This window comes from Dendrobates tinctorius, unplaced genomic scaffold (assembly GCF_039654945.1).
Source record: "Dendrobates tinctorius isolate UK_male_01 unplaced genomic scaffold, ASM3965494v1 ptg000097l, whole genome shotgun sequence".
Taxonomy (NCBI): Eukaryota; Metazoa; Chordata; class Amphibia; order Anura; family Dendrobatidae; genus Dendrobates; species Dendrobates tinctorius.
Genome location: NW_027361765.1, coordinates 16472499 through 16490451, shown reverse-complemented (window position 1 = coordinate 16490451; position 17953 = coordinate 16472499). Strand labels below are relative to the sequence as shown.

The 17953-nt window shown below is 44.5% G+C and overlaps 1 protein-coding gene across 8 annotated transcripts in view; it reads left to right on the top strand.

Annotated features, from left to right (window-relative positions):
• TJP1 (tight junction protein 1) overlaps positions 1-17953 on the top strand; it is a 613045-nt gene that overhangs the window by 384135 nt on the left and 210957 nt on the right. The gene's annotated exons all lie outside the window — the stretch shown is intronic.

The following is a 17953-nucleotide window of genomic DNA, read 5'->3' as shown; positions in this document are numbered from 1 at the left end:
CCTTGTGCAAATGAGAATAAAGTTGATCCTTCTACAAAGTATTTGATAAGGGTTTGATGGTAGTTCACTGATGTGGTGAGCTGTTTTATCGCCGCGCTTAGTATTTGATAAGGGTTGATGTTAGTTCATTGATGTGGTGAGCTGTTTTATCGCCGCGCCTAGTATTTGATAAGGGTTGGATGGCAGTTCACTGACATGGTGATCTGTTTGGTTAGTGCATCGGGCGGCTTAATCTTTCACGTTACAGTGGGGTGTGTTCTATTGCTGGTCAGAGGTGAGGGGGTAGGTGGTCGAGTTTTCATTAGGGTGTGTTTTATTTATATGCCGGGTTCGGTTCTCCAATAGGGGCTTTGAGTGTACTAAGGGTTTTCATGTTCACTAGGGGCATTTTGGTTTGTTGCGGCAGACGTTCTGGTGAGGTCGAGATGCTTGGGACGGCAGATCTTTCGGGAACCTGCCTTTCTGGCAGCAATGGATGACATTTCCCCCGGGGGGCTTGGAGTTGACCTTTTACCGGATTTGTTTTCCTGGTTAATTTCTGGGGGTACGTAGATATGGCGTGGAGCTGGGGTTATGGTTGGTCAATGTCCGGTTGTTGAGGTCCGTGGTTTTGGTTTCTGTGTGGTAGTCGGGGATTATCTGGTATTAGGGATGGTGCAGTGTTTATTTTCTGTTCATGGTCCAACCTGGGACTATTATCTGGTATTAGGGAAGGTGGTGTGCTTATTTCTGTTCATGGTCCAACCCTTGACTACTTTGGGTTTCTTCATGCTCAGGGCGTTGTTGCGGTTATCATGTGTTTGGATAAGTCAAAGTGTTTGATTCACCTGGGGCCCTATGTCTAAGTCAGGTTAGGTTAACGAGTACATCGTGTCAGGTCGGGTGTCGTTATTAGGTTCCCGTGTATATCGCGCTGCTGTTTTGGGGGGTTGATTTTGGTTATTGAATACGTGGGGCTACGATCCACTGGGGGTTTTTGCATGATCTGCAGTCATATGGCGTTCTTACGGTAATTTGCTGGTCGTGGCTGCCCTGGGGCAGTTTTAACAACTTTTGTATGTAAGGACTGGTGGGTTCTCACTGCGGTTCTTTAGGGTTGCCGATTGAGCTTTTGGCAGACTGTATCGGGTGGTATTTGTTACAGCCGTTGATTGCAGCTACGTAGGAGTTTATTATACAGAGTGGATAGTTTTTCGTTACAATGGGCTAGGAGGTTTATTGTGGGTGCAGCTGGTCCTGCTTTGCATTCTGGGTATACAGCTCTCCTTAGAGTCTTTTCTTTTTGGGTGCCCCGGGACGGGGGGGCCAGGGTGAAGTGTTGCGCAAGGATGATGCAACATTTGAGTTGGGTAACCCAGCGTGTGCTTTACTGGTCTCGGGGGTCCTGGTTGGTGAACGGTTTGTTTATCCAGCGGGTGTTGTTCCATTTGTCAGGAATTCTGTATAGAGCATGAGGCAGGACATGTTGTTTCGATGGCCGTGTGAATGGTCTCCCGCGTGGGTGTAGCCCGTCCGGCAATACATGGCTATGTCATTTATTCCGTTATGCGCACTTGTCAGGACCGGCTGGTATTATGGGGACATGGTTGTGGTGCAGCGCTGCTGCGGGGGAGGTGTACTAGGTTGCAGCTATAACATTACTTTCATTAATGTCGGGCTGGTGGTACGCTGTGGCAGGGGAAGCTAGTGCGATGTGCATCGACTTTTAATGATTCTAAGGACCTGGTAATTGTCTGGGGCTGTGCTCCGTTTGGGGGTGCTTTTTGCGGTGCTTTAAGGCTGAGTGGTGGACAAGCATCGGGCACCGGTGAGTGCAATGTTTTGACGGATGGCCCGGGTTTATGGTGTCTGGGGTTTTCGGGAGACGTGATGTGTGTCTGAGTTTTCCTGGACTTCAGGTGGTGTGGAGTCGCTTTTCTTTCTTTTGTGAGTAGTGTCGAATCCGCAGTTCAGCTGGGAATGGGTGCGGAGTACATCTCACTTTTGGTAAGAGGGTGGCAACAATAGTGTTGTGATTCTGGGTTCGAAGTGCACGGGTGATGCACACAATTAATTCGTTCCGGGTCGTGGTGATTACGGGGTGGATTGGTTTATGTTTTCTAGTTGGGTGGATATTTTAAGATAGATGCTATCACGCAGGGTTGACGGGACCAACAGCGTTTTGGTACTGCACGTGTGTGGTGGAGACTTGGTCGCTGGGGCGTCAAGGAGTTTGATCTGAGACATCGGGCCTGAATGCTCCTGCCTGGGAGCCATGCTCGTGTTGTTGTTCATGACTATATAGTGGGGCACGTTTTTCAAGAATCTGTCGGAGGTTGGGGAACCAGTGTAGGTTCTGTTGTTACGTCTATAATGGATGGCTTTGATTATTATCAGGTGGAGTGCAATTTTCTGCCTGGGAGCCGTGCTCATGTTGGTGTCCATAGGGGCTCCTGTTTGGAATGACTACATAGTGGGTTTTACTGGGCACATTTTCAAGAATCTATCGGAGGTTTGGGGAACCAATGTAGGTTCTTTTGTTCACGGCAATAATGGTTGGCTTTGATTAATTATTAGGTGAAGTATAATTTTCGGAGGCGCCTGCAATGTTGCGGTCTCAACGAGGCAGAGGCGGCGGCTCAGGTTGGGGACTGGTCGCGCAGGCGGTGCATAGGATTGGACGATGCGGTTGGCTAGTTGCAGGTCTTGGGTGTGGCTGACCTTGTTGTACTGGTATTTTGGTGTAGGTTGGCATTGTGAGGTCTAATGGGGATCAGTTTTGATTGATTGGTCTTGGTACAGAAACATTGGTTACTCGAGCCGCAGAGTCGGCTCGGGTTGGGTTTTTGGTGGTGGTACTCGCACGTACAAGGTGTCATACGTGCTCGCGGTGGCGGAAAGGAGGGGGGTATTTGAAGTCGGTGGAATGCACAAAGAGCGGGGGGGGTGAACCCAGTGCAGGAGTGGGTTACCCCTGGTGGTGCAATGGTATACTTGGTTAAGGTGGGTCCCAGCTGTGCTGGGTCACAGCGGGACATGTTAACGTGGGACCCTGCTGTGCTCTGTCACAGCGGGGCATGTTAACGTGGGTCCCTGCTGGGCTGGGTCCCAGCAGGACATTGGTTGGGCAACACTCGGCTGGGTGTCCTCGAGCCGGTGTGGTGCGGCTGAGGGCACGTGGTGGAGCTGGTGTTGCAATCATGTACAATGGACTCTTCATTTACCCCCCCTCCTTTTGCTGGTGGTTATGTTTATGGAATATTTCTACGTTTATGGATAAAATGTTATTGCTTGTTTGGTGTTAATAAACGGGGCTGCTGTGGCCTTTTACATCCAATGTCACGCAGTCGTGTCTTATTTAAGTTAAGAAGGGGTAAGCGTGGGTTTTGGGAGGGGTCATTACAGTGAAGCCGTCAGTCAGACTTTCCTAAGTCATAAATGTTTGCCTGTGACTAACATAATAGAATTACTTCTTTTGTGAGCTGCGGTAAAGAATCGGCACTATGTCTACCAATAGAAAGCTGGTACTGGCCTCAAGTATCTAATATACACTTACCTTGTAATGTCTTCACATCCTGTTCCGTCCAGATGTGTCCGGATCCCAGAATTCCAAGCGGTGGAAGTTCACCGACCGCCATATTGGGACACCCAAGTGATGGGTGTCTCAATATGGAAACTGCTGCTGGTACCAGCTTCTTGCGTGGTACGCAACACACACACACACACACACACACACACACACACACACACACACACTGTAAACGCCGTACGCACCATACACACACAGTATACGCCGCCGTACGCACCATACACACACAGTATAAGCTGTATGCATCACACACACACACACACACACACACACACACACACACACACACTGTATACGCCGTACACACCACACACACTGTATACACCGTACGCACGGCACACACACACGCACACTGTTTACAACGTCTGCACCACACACACACTGTATAAGCCGTACACACCACACACACTGTATACGCCGTACGCACCGCAAAAACACACACACTGTATACGCCGTACTCACCACACACATGCAGTATACGCCGTACGCACGACACACACACATACACACACTGTTTACGCTGTACGCACCACACACACACACACTGTATACACCGTACACACCACACACTACGCAGTACGCACCACACACATACACACACACTGTATACGCCATATGCACCGCACACATACACACTGTATACGCTGTACGCACCACACATGCACTGTATACGCCGTACGCACCACACACACACACTTTATACGCCGTACGCACCGAACACATACACACACTGTATACGCTGTACGCACCGCACACACACACTGTATACATCATACGCACCACACACACACTGTATACGCCGTACACACCACACACACACACACATTGTAAACGCCAGGTCAAAGAAGAGATGACATGAGAGGAGAAGACAGCAGATGGGGGAAAGAGAAAGCTCACAGGGGTTAGAGAGACATAGCACAGGGGGGGAGACAGCTCAAACGGGACAGCACATAAGGGGAGAACACAGCACAGGAAGGAGAGAGACAGCAGACCAGGGGGATAGCACATGGGGTAGACAGGTCAAAGGAGAGAGCACAGACGGGAGGTCAGCACATGGGGAAAGAGAGAGTGGATAGGTGGGTGAGCACATAGGGGGGAGAGAGATTCTCAGCACTGCAAAGCCTGCCCCCATCGTGACATTACCGCCCTTGCATCGGGCCTCCATCTAGTTTTTAATAATTAATGTCAAAATATTTGTGCCTGTATCAGTTACCAATATGATTCTCACAAATATTAGCTAACAAATATCAACAGACATGGTAAATAAAATATATTCTAATGAACGGCATCAATAACGATGAGGTTTGTATAGCTTCAAGTTATAGCATTGTCCGACTATAATATTGGGCTATAATAACAATGAAATTTGGGTGTAAAGCCTGCAGACACATTTACAAAACAAGTGAGTTAATTTCTTAGACTTGTCTTTATCTGATGTGGGTCTTCTTTAAAAAGGTTTATAAGCCAACGACACAGACTCCTGCTATAAAAATGGACGCTATTCATGATAGCAGAACACACAGTTGTCATAGTATGGACAGCTGATAATTTTTTGTGCCTAAAATAGTCATGAATAGAGTTGCATAATTGTGTGTATGATAAGAGTGCGGAGTGCCAGCTATGAAATATGAGGACATATTCATCCTATTAACCATGAATGTTTTAGACTTGAAATGAGACATCGGTGAATTTTTTAAGCTGAACTAGAGCCATCTGCATGGAGGACTGTGCTCAGAGACAGGTCACTTCTAGGATTCACTCTGCTTTGATTGCATTCGCTGTAATAAGATCAAGGAGATAAGACAACCTATATTCCCAACTGTTAGGCATCAGCACACCTGCAGCCCACAGGACGGTGTGGGGCCTGGAGTCCAGGACCTCAGTGATTACCGCATGTTTGATCACTACAGATCTGTACATCTGCTTTGTGTAACCCAGATATGTGAAGAGTAAAGCCCCCGTCACACACAGCGATCTCACTAGCGAGATCGCTGCTGAGTCACAAGTTTTGTGATGCAACAGCGATCTCACCAGCGAGATCGCTGTGTGTGACACCTATCAACGACCGGCCCCCCTGCCGGGTATCGCTGTTCGTTGTTGAAAGCCCTGGACATTTTTTTGATTGTTGGTCTCCCGCTGGCCAGCACGCATCGCTGCGTGTGGCAGGCGGGAGACCAGCGATCAGCGAGCAGGAGTTGGTAACCAAGGTAAACAGCAGGTTTCTAAGCACCGCGCGGCACTTAGAAACCCGCTGTGTACCTTAGTTAACAGCGCGCTGGTGCAGGGAGCTGGTAACCAAGGTAAACAGCAGGTTTCTAAGCGCCGCGCGGCGCTTGGAAACCCGCTGTTTACCTTGGTTGCCAGTTCCCTGCACCAGCGTGCTGGTATGTAAGATACATAGCGACGCCGCGCGCTCGTCGTCACTGGTGCTGATCGCTGATGAAGCTGCCTGTTTGACAGCTCACCAGCGATCATGTAGCGACACACCAGTGATCCTGACAAGTTCATATCGTTGTCGGGATCCCTGGTGAGTCGCTATGTGTGACAGGGCCCTAAGGTACGAGCAACATGGGACTAGGGAAGAAGAGAGAGTCTGTTATATGACCTAATACCTATGCTATGTGTTCTCTGTGATCTCCAAATATTAAAGCATTGTTCTTGTGTTTGGCACAAGTTGTTCTTTGACCATTTTGAATTTAGTTTTGTCAATTGCACTTGGCTAGATTTTTTTGACCCTACCTGATGATTCACCCACAATGAATGAGCTTTTCTGATGATCAGAAACATTAATTATTGTTGAAAACAGATCTTCTAAATTTCAGATCAATGTAGTTGATCTTTTGCCTGTCATCCCTCATGCTCATCACTATAACCACCTTCATGTTTCTGGCACTAAATGGATGCAGAGGGTACTCGTATCTAACCCACTGTCGTGCTGGTGAGACATCTGGCTACCTGTGCCCAGCTTCAAGGTATTATGCAGAAATAGAATTGTCATCTTCTGTCCATGGGCTGTGTCTGGTTTTGCAGCTCATCTCCATGCGGATTAATTAGAGTGAGCTGAAAAAACAGACCTATTTTATGGATAAGTTTGCCTGAAAATAAACAGACCCTTCTTTTCTAATGTTGAACTACCCCTTTAAATTCAAGACAGATGTCCAGCATGTGGTTGCTGTTATATGTTTGACTATTGCAGTATGGCACATATGTCAAACTCTGGCCCACGGGCCAAATCTGGCCAGCATGGTGAGTATATTTGGCACACAATGTCAAACAGGTCCCCCATGTATATTTGGCACACAATGCCTGTTGGGCACCCCGCCTGACATCGCATTTTCACCCGGTATTGCACTGTCAACAAAATTGACACCCTAAATGCCGATATAGTTGAAAGCAGTGATGGAGGAAGGAGCGTCAGCTGTCACTCTTTCTCCCATCATTCCCCCTCTGTGTCTGATGTCTCAGCACAGCAGGCGTGATGACATCATTACAACGCACCCTCTAAACCAAAATGTACAGAGGATCTGAAGACACCATAAAAAGACCAAAGCAGTGGGGGTACAGGCAAAAGTTAGTTTTTTTTTAATGAGGTGCCCAGTATATTGTATGGAGCACTACATGGCGCCTTTTATACTGTATAGAGCACTATATATGGGCCTATAAGGAGGACTTTGTGGGGCCATTATACCATATGGAGAACTATGTGGGGCCATTATATTAAAGTTTGCCTGCGACTTTGCCCAAGCTTTTAATGATAATTATCAGCCTTGTGGTACTGACTAACAGTTTAACATAAATGTATATTGGTAGTAGAGGAGATTTTTAGAAAACCGAGACTCTCTCTCTAAAAGGCCTGGTTCAGACAGGCGTATTGCACTGTCTGCATAAGGACCACAATGCTCAGACTAACTGAGGATCTCAATGCTCAGACTAATGAAGGATCTTTCGATCCGAACTTACAGCCTCAGAGACACATACACGGCTGTAAGTTCAGATAGGGAGACCCGTGGTCACTCCAGGAATTGCAGTCTGGACGAAGTGAGTCATGGACGAAAGTGTTGGCACTCTTGAAATTGTTCCAGAAAATGAAGCATTTCTCCCAGAAAATTATTGCAGTTACTCATGTTTTACCATACACAGGTTTATTTCCTTTGTGTTTATTGGGACAACACACAAAAAAGATCAAAAAAGGAAAATTGGACATAATTTCACACAAAACCCCAAAATTATTGGCACCTTTCAAAAATTGAGGGTAAACAACTTTGTTTCAAACAAATGATGCTCGTTCAGACTCACATGTAACAAGTAACATGTGTGGGCAATATGAAAATCACACCTGAAACCAGATAAAAAGGGAAGAAGTTGACTCAGTCTTTGCATTGTGTATCTGTGCATTCCACACTAAGCATGGAGAACAGAAAGGGGAGAAGAGAACTGTCTGAGGACTTGAGAACCAAAATTGTTGAAAAATATCAACAATCTCAAGGTTATAAGTCCATCTCCATAAATCTTGATGTTTCTTTGTCCACTGTGTGCAACATAATCAAGAAGTTTACAACCAATGGCACTGTAGCTAATCTCCTTGGACGTTGATGGCAGAGAAAAATTGATGAAAGGATGCAACGCAGGATAATCCGGATAGTGGATAAGCAGCCCCAAACAAATTTCAAAGAAATTAAAGCTTTCCTGCAGGCTCAGGGTGCATCTGTGTCAGTCCGTCGACATTTGAATGAAATGAAACGCTATGGCAGGAGACCCAGGTTGACCCCACTGCTGACACAGGGACATAAAAAGCTAGACTGCAATTTGCCAAAACATACGTGAGCAAGCCAAAATCCTTCTGGGAAAGCATCTTGTGGACAGATGAGACCAAGATAGAGCTTTTTGGAAAAGTACATCATTCTACTGTTTACCGAAAACAGAATGAGGCAAATAATAGAACACAGTACCTACCGTCAAATATGGTGGAGGTTTAAAGATGTTTTGGTGTTGTTTTGCTGCCTCTGATACTGGGTGCCTCGACTGTGTGCAAGGCATGATAAAATCTGAAGATTACCAAATGATTTTGGGTTGCAATGTAGTCCTCAGTGTCAGAAATCTGGGTTTGCGTCCTAGGTCAAGAGTCATTGTGTTGTTCCAATACACGCAAAGGAAATGAACATGTTTATAGCAAAGCATAACAAGTCTTACAAATAGAAGGTATCGCCTAAACAAACTTTTAGTTAGTATGCATGGTACATGTGATCAGTTGGAAAAGCTTTAATTGTTCAAGCATAAATGATTTCCTAATAGATCTTTTTTTTTATAACTGTAATTTTTAATGAGTTTCATACATCAGTGTGTCTTGAAGAGTGTCCTTGCCATAGATCTACATTAGCTTGCCTTTGAGAATACATCTCCTTGTGCAGTGGTAGTACATGCGTTATCATGAATTAAATATAATATATATTTATGTATGCATTCTGTCTGTCAACATAATCGCATTGTTGTAATCGGGTGTAGAAGTTCCTGCTCTCAGGTAGCCGCTTAGATACATATGGCACAGTTTTATATCAAAACAGCATGTAGTTTATTGCCCATCATAAACTTTACATCTCTAAAACTAAAACAATCTTCCTTCAGTATTAATGGATAACATAAACAGTCCTTTTCTTCAGGCAGGATGAAACAGCATAAATGTAGCAGCCACACCAACCTCGGTATTCCTAGCAGCAGCTCACACTTGTATTAAACGCGGTCACCAAACACCTTTCTGTTTGGTTCCATTTCCTTTGAATCATAGAATCATAGAATCGTAGAGTTGGAAGGGACCTCCTGGGCCATCTGGTCCAACCCCCTGCTCAAAGCAGGATTCGCTAAATCATCCCAGTTAGATGTCTGTCCAGCCTCTGTTTGAAGACTTCCATTGAAGGAGAACTCACCACTTCTCGTGGCAGCCTGTTCCACTCATTGATCACTCTAACTGTCAAAAAGTTTTTTCTAATATCTAATCTGTGTCTCCTCCCATTCAGCTTCATCCCATTGCTTCTAGTCTTTCCTTGTGCAAATGAGAATAAAGTTGATCCTTCTACAATGTGACAGCCCTTTAGATATTTGTAGACAGCTATTAAGTCTCCTCTCAGTCTTCTCTTTTGCAAACTAAACATTCCCAAATCCTGCAACCTTTCCTCATAAGACAGGGTTTGCAGACCGGTCACCATTCTGGTCGCTCTTTTCTGAACTTGCTCCAGTTTGTTGATGTCTTTTTTAAAATGTGGTGCCCAAAATTGGACACAATATTCCAGATGAGGTCTGACCAAAGAGGAGTAGAGGGAAATAATGACTTCACGTGATCTAGACTGTATGCTTCTGTTAATACATCCTAGAATTGCATTTGCCTTTTTTGCTGCTGCATCACACTGTTGACTCATATTCAGTCTGTGATCTATTAGTATACCCAAGTCTTTTTCACATGTGCTGTCACTTAGCCCTATTCCTCCCATTCTATATATGCTTTTTTCATTTTTATTGCCCAGATGTAGTACTTTGCATTTCTCCCTGTTAAAAACCATTCTGTTAGTTGCTGCCCACTTCTCCAGTTTATTTAAATCTTTTTGAATCCTCTCTCTCTCTTCTCTAGTATTAGCTATCCCTCCTAGCTTTGTGTCATCAGCAAATTTAATCAGTTTACCCTCAATTCCTTCATCTAAATCGTTGATAAAGATGTTGAACAATACAGGGCCCAGGACAGAGCCCTGTGGTACCCCACTTGAGACATTCTTCCAACTGGATGTGCAGCCATTTACGACCACTCTTTGGGTCCGATCACTAAGCCAGTTATGAATCCACCTAACAGTTGCCTTGTCCATTCCATACTTAGTCATTTTTTCAATAAGGATTGTATGAGAGACTTTGTCAAATGCTTTGCTGAAGTCAAGATATACTATATCTACAGCATTTCCTTGATCCACCCAATCAGTAATACCATCATAGAAGGAAATTAAATTAGTCTGACATGACTTATTAGTTACAAACCCATGCTGACTCTGTTTAATCACTTCATTCTTATCCAGGTATTGACATACATGTTGTTTAATAATTTGTTCAAAGATCTTTCCTGGTATAGAAGTCAGACTCACCGGCCTATAGTTGCCTGGGTCCACCTTCTTCCCCTTTTTGAAGATAGGAACAACATTTGCTCTTCTCCAGTCTTCTGGCACTTCTCCTGTTCTCCAAGAATTTGTATTGCACAGGTGAAGCAATTATCACTTGAGCAATACTAAGGAAATCCTGAAAACATGATCCGTTGGTGGGCCTTGAGGACTGGAGTTGTGGAACCCTGGCTTACCTATCCCAGCTGCTGATAATAGGTCTGTGAACCCCAGACTGGATCATAGGATTATCTTTTCCCAGTCAGGTTCTTTTGGTTGCTCAAAAAAACCCATACCCAATTCCAGTTACATTAAACCCTCTCAGTAACCAAGTGTTACTGGTACAGCTCACATTACCGACACATGTTTGCCATCCAGAACCTTACCTTCTGCTTTCCTACAAAGGACATTTATAGATTTCAAAACTGACACTTTATGTTGGCGTCAAACATTTTTACTGACTTGATCGTATCATGGAATACTAAATTAACATTGATTTGAATTTTAAAAGTGCTATAGTAACATGCTGTATTCATACACAGACCCCAGGAAATCAATCCTAGGGAAAAAAGAGACCTACTTGCTAGGTTTTGTTAAACCTAGTGAATAGTTTCTGGATGTACGGTACTTACAAATTGACCAGTACTTGATCTGAAAGTGTAGCTGGCTTATATGAATACTTTATTATTTTTTATTTTTTTTCTTACAAAACCTCCCAAGTAGGTCTCTCTTTTCCCTAGGATTGAAGTCCTGGGGCCTGTGTATGTATATCTGATATTTTTTTAGACTAATTGCTCCAACACTTTGACCAGACTGTGTTAATGAACACATGCTGTATTGTAGATTATTATTCTTTTCCATTTTCCATTTTCCAATAATTCTCATTTTATTGATTATTTCCACTCAGCAGCATATTCTGCAGAGCTGTTCAGGGATTGTCACCATTTACATAAAGCCCTGATAGGCTGGGCTTAGTGTATGAAATGAAAGGCCTCATGTTCATGTATCTCCTGTTACTAGAGAGCTGCATTGTTAAAGTTTTATATATATAGTTTGAATTTTTTTTGGCATTTTCATCAGCAAAAATTTCATTTTTTCTGTGTGGAATTTACATCGGTATATACTTTAGTTCCGGTCAGCAGCATATTCTGCAAGGCTGTACAGAGATTGTCACTAATTACATCACGTCCTGATAGGCTGGGCTTAGAGTATGAAAAGTAGGGCCTAGCTAGCACAGAACATCTCCTCCATGTGCACCGGTTATTAGAGCTTTATTGCAAAAAAAAATTAATTTTTTTTATTTTCTTTTGTATTTTCATCAGCAAAATATTTTTTGGAGCAATTTACATAAGTATATACTTAGTTTATGTCAGAGGTCTCAAACTCGGCTGGGTATATGGTCCGCATATAGAAAAAATTAGAGTTGGGGGGGGGGCGCATTCTTTGAAGGACAAAGTGACATTTTTACGCCGGCAGCACTTTATTTCACTAGAACGTGCGCCCTTGGATGCGCATTCAGTGGAAATGTATTGCCGCGCTGACACTAACTTTATCCTTTATAGTTCACTGAATCTCAGATGTGGTGGTCCGTCCACTCTGGGTATAGAAAAATCTTACATTATCTGCTTAAGTCACTTTCAATAGCCAAAACAGGAAAAACAGTTGGAAGAAAATCAATAAACCTCATCTCATTGATGGCGAGATTGAAGCTAGGACAGAGCAGGAGTCAGGAAATAACAAGTTACGGGTCTCTGATTTAAGATATGGGTCAGTGACTCGGAGGAGCTGGCGTGTGGCTGCTCTATACATAGGTCACTTATTTTCTTACCACTACATGCTGTTTCTTTAGGGATGGTTTAAGTCTTTTTACGTTACGTTACGTTTTATTTTTGCTAACTTATATGACATTTACTTTGCCTTGGGTATATATATGCTCCTTTTTCCTAAATTAAGTACACATCTTTGGGATGCCAAGGGACCACCAGTAACCAACTCCAGGGTTCCAAATTTTAGCTACAAGTAGATGTGACATTATCCTCACAAATTTATATAATAATGAACTGGGTAAATTGTGAAATGAATAAGATGTGTCTGTATATAAGTGACTCAAGTAGATAGTGCCAAGTACTGCTCATATAAGAGAGTGGTGGCCCAGTCTTTCACAGCGGCCCACCGGAGGATTCTCCAGTTCTCCTGTGGGCCAGTCCAAGCCTGGCTCTGTATACATTGCAGGTGTATGGCACTTTACTTGTATTTGCATGTCAGATAGTAATATTTCGTTAGTTGCATATTGATAGTAACATGACTGATCAGGCCATCTGTATAGATTGTACAGTCTACTGTAAAAAGCAGCATTTTTTAGAAAATGAAAATAGGCCTTCATAAATGTAAATCGAAAGGGTTGATCTCATGGGGAAAACCACATATAACATCAAGGCCAGGCTCATATGGCCGTACTAAAGTTGCGAACATGAATGGCCCCAGTGTGCACCTCGGTGTGGTTGTCTGCATAGTGGACGAGTATAGAAGATGTCTGCTATGTACCTGCACTAGTCTGGTCTGTAAATCAGAGCAAAGAAGTGCACACTGTGAATTTTTCCACGCAGACCTTTGGTCGAGTGGAAAAATGAGCCATGTGCACTAGCTATAGCGGATGTGTGTGCTCTCTCTGAGAGCAGTCTTTAGTACACACGCACCGCATAGTACGTTCATCAGAACTAGCCCTTAAGAATGGAAAGTCAAGACAAGACTATTGATAGAAAACATCTAAACTTGGATTCTATGGAGTGAAATCACCAAGATTATTTTGTTCTGGAATAATATGGAAAGAACATAAAGAACAGTGTGGAGGCATTGATAGAGCATGGGCCGTATGGTTCCCATTGGCACTGGGTCATTGATGTATTGTAATGTGGCCGCAGACAGTAGGAGCAGGAAGACTTGTCAGAGGGCGTCCAATGCTATAAAACTAATCATCATTACTCAGCTGGTAGATCCCCCACTGTTTTCATGAAGTTCCCCTCTGAAAAAAGGTGTTAGGAAATCGGGGAGACAAAAGAAGCCTAGGGGTCCGGTAGGTGAGTATATGTTTTATTTTCAGACCACTATGGGCCATTATAATATATAAAAGTGTTAAAATAAAAACAACCAACACAGGAAAACTCAATTGAAAATGCAATGAAAAGCAAAGCAAAATGCTGTTTAATTTTAGCCTAAAGTCCCACGTGCGGGGTGTGATGATCGTATGATAAACGACAAAATGCTTGTTTGTCAACTGACTGCACTTTTTATGCTGGAATAAAAATGATGAATTATTGCCGAGTGGCAGCATATCCCTTCATGGACATAGGGAATGTGCTGCCAACAGTGATGTAAAGTGTGCGGCAAGAAGACGGGGTGTACGAAGCCCCCTCCTGGGTCACTGTCAAAAAAAAAAAAGTAAAATGAATTGATATATAAGATGATATAGAAAATCAGTCAGGGCTTGATGCTGACAAACTATATGACTTTGTAAAAGGAACTTTGTGTCTCATTCAGATGTTGTTTTTTTTCTAATTAGTGAAAAAAAAGACCTATTTTTAATGTGCGGGATCAGATTTTTATCTTTCTGTAATCAGCTCAGTGGACAGTCAGTGAGATATGAACAGCACTAAGATGCCATCAGTGCGCTGTCCGAACTGTTCACGGACGCATAGTCTCATGCTTCTTTTACACGTGTCGTGTTTTTATGGGCCATTTTTGCAGCACCAATAGATTTATATGGGGCCGCAAAACCGGGCTGTAAAAATTTGTCGGTACGCCGTATGGCCGTGAGGGCCGTATTTACGGCCGTGAAAAAATATCGAGCCTGCTCAATATTTTTCATGGCTTACGGACATGGCCCCCATTAAAATCAATGGGGCCGCAAAAACAACGGAAGCTTGAACAGTGTGTTGATTTTGCGGTACACCGTGAAGACCGTATCTGCGGAACGCCGTATTTTTACTAGGACACTCCCATGTACTTCCTGTTTATCACTTCAAAGGCCTGCAGAAATCCGAGAAGATTTTTGCAGCCTGTTTTTGCGGCAGACTGTGAAAATTACGACAATATGGCCCGCAAAAACGGGCCGCAAAAAAACAAGGCAAGTGTAAGGCTGGTTTCACATTAGCGCTTTTTAAGCGCACGCACGGCCGGGGGTAGCTCTGCCCCCGAGCCGGCTCTCTGCCCGGCGTGCCCGCCCCTTGCTTGTAGCGCCGCCTCCTAGCGCACAGCGGCGCCTGCGATCGGAGCACCCTATCTTTAGCATAGGGTGCGCAGATCGTGCGCAGGCCGTGCGCTAGTTGCGCTTTGACCTGCGCTGCGCACTTTTGACGGTGCGCCGTGCACGCCAAAATCCGAAAAGTTTGATTTTGGCGCGCACGGCGCACCGTCAAAGGTGCGCAGCGCAGGTCAAAGCGCAACTAGCGCACGGCCTGCGCACGATCTGCGCACCCTATGCTAAAGATAGGGTGCGCCGATCGCAGGCGCCGCTGTGCGCTAGGAGGCGGCGCTACAAGCAAGGGGCGGGCACGCCGGGCAGAGAGCCGGCTCGGGGGCGGAGCTACCCCTGGCCGTGCGTGCGCTTAAAAAGCGCTAATGTGAAACCAGCCTAAATGAAGTCTTATTGGAACAAAAATGGACGGGTCAATGTTTTTTTTTCATTGTTGACATGAAGTCCACAATAAAGCACAGACATATGAACAGCCATAGGGACAGTGATGGGTACGTGTCTAGCCGTGAAGAAACATGGATACAACATATGTGAAAAACGAACATCGGGAAGAGGTTATAGTCTTATCCTCTTACCAGCATGTTATAAGTTAACAAGTTAGGCACACTAAACGTATGAAAAATCGGTCCGAGTCTCCCAGCCAAGAGTCGTACGAGTGTTCTCCATATGGTCATCCATGTGTAATGCGTTTGCAATGCGATGATGCGATTTTCTCCTACCCATGTATATGTGGGACATCCGTATGACATGCGTATGGCTCTACATTTCTCACTGATTTTCCCCATTGAATTAAATGGCTTAATGGGCTGAAATGAGGACAATGTGTGTGTATTTGTCACAAGCTAGACAGATGGTCTGTGTGGCGTCCAATTTTTGCTTGCGCCATAGGCTTGCATTGGCAATTCTTGGACGATATACGCGTACAATCGCAGCATGCTACAATTTTGCAGGCACGTCTAATATTTCTGAGAAAATATGGTTATGTGAGGTGTACCATAGATTAACACTGCGTTTGGCTGACATTTTATTGTGTATCAGGACGCCGGCCGACTGTCAGGGGAGATGTCCATTGTGCATGTCCGATTTCGAACAGACCGTCGCATTGTTCTCCCTGAGATAAGCTGCTGGTCGACATGTAGATCAGCAGCCTACACTCAGAGAACACAGGAGAAGCTCCGCTGAGTCACCTAAGACGCCTGTATGCCCACAGAAGCATTGTTTGTCCAACAGCCATCCAATGTGTATGTCCAGTCGTTAGCGATGCGTGACTTAGTAGCTCTCCATGTTCTGTAGTTACAATTCACAATGCCTGTGATATAAAGTTGCACCAAAAATATTAATTGGTCTCAGTAGGAGACGCAAAATGATACTTTTTAAATTGTGAAGTAAATGAAAGTAAATGTTGTTACAAAGCACATCTATCTACTGAAATAATAAGACGGCTCTGAAATTTTGACATGAATAGTTACAGTGTGATGTTACTCTTTGCAGGGTGATGAGGTCCATGATATGACCCTGTGAGTCCTATTGGGATTGTTGTTGCTATCAGGGGGAGGTGTGAGAATGGTTTGGGATCTCTGCTCTTTTACCTCCTCCTGACATGAGTTTCAGAGGGACGGGAAGGGAGGGGTCCATCCTGCTGGGAAAACTCCGCTAAGGAATTTGGGTTAATGAAGCTATTTTTAAAGTCCTCAACACTAGGACCACTATTCTGCATGGAGCTTGTCCACACATTTACACCAGCACCTGCTCCTAAAACCACACATTTCTTACAAACAAAAAAAAAACCCCTGAAACACTAGCAAAAGCATTTTTACAGCTTTTTATTCTACAGTAGAGATGCAGTGCTCACATGTCATTTCATACATCTAACACTAAACATGAATGATTGTAGTGCGAGGATTGGCTGTTTAACGTCGTAGGGCTCATACCCACATGCGAGAAACTCGGAAGAGTCTCACACGTCAATACCCGGAACTGCCACCGTCACTTGGATCAGAGTGTTCAGCTGCATAGAAGTACATGCAGATGAACGCTCCGATCCGAGTGCCGAGTATTGATGCGAGAGACTCGTCTGAGTTTCTCGTATGTGAGTATCAATCCTGAGGCCGGTTTCACACGTCCTGATATTTCTGGTACCGCTAGTCACTGAGCCTGTGCCCGCTGCTTCCCATTCATTCCCCAGTAGTTTACAGCCCGAGCGGTTGCATTAGCACTGCTCCAGTTGTAAACTGATTATCCCCAGATATGGATTGCACCGTGGGAATGACTGTACACTGGACAGCTATGGTATATTGTTGGTTTATTTTTTAGGTTTTTTTACAGGAGATTGAGGGATTCGAGATGGGATTAGCAGTGTAATAAAGATGGGAAAAATTTATGGTGTATTATTTAATTAAAAGACTTTATTCTTACTGTGTGTGTGTTTATTTAACCCTTTACTTACTATAGGATTAGTAATGAATAGGAGTCTTATTGACACCTCTCCATTACTAAGCTGGGCTTAATGTCAACTTAGAATAGAAAGGTGACATTAACCCCTTATTACCCCACTTGCCACCACTACAGGGCAAGTGGGAAGAATCCGACAAAGCTCCAGAATAGGCGCATCTAATAGATGCGCCTTTTCTGGGTTGCTGCGGGCTGCCGTTTTTAGGCTGGGGGGCCCATATTCATGGCCCCTTACCAGCCAGCCTGAAAATAGCAGCCCACACCTATTAATTTTGCCGGGTTAGTTAAAAAAAAATATGGAGGACCCCACGTCGTTTTTTTTTCATTCATTCTTCCCGGCTCGTGCTGTTGCCGGCAGAGCAGGGGAGAATGACAGCCGCGTTCAGCACCACATGCAGAGGAACAGCACTTACAGTAGCCGATTCTTCCCCGGTGGCCGGCCGTGCACACAGAGGACAATATACACTGTTCTCCGTGTACACATGTGCAGCACGGGTTGCTGCCAGTGTGTCTGGATCAAAACGGACATGCCTGCTCGTTTTGCACATGGAC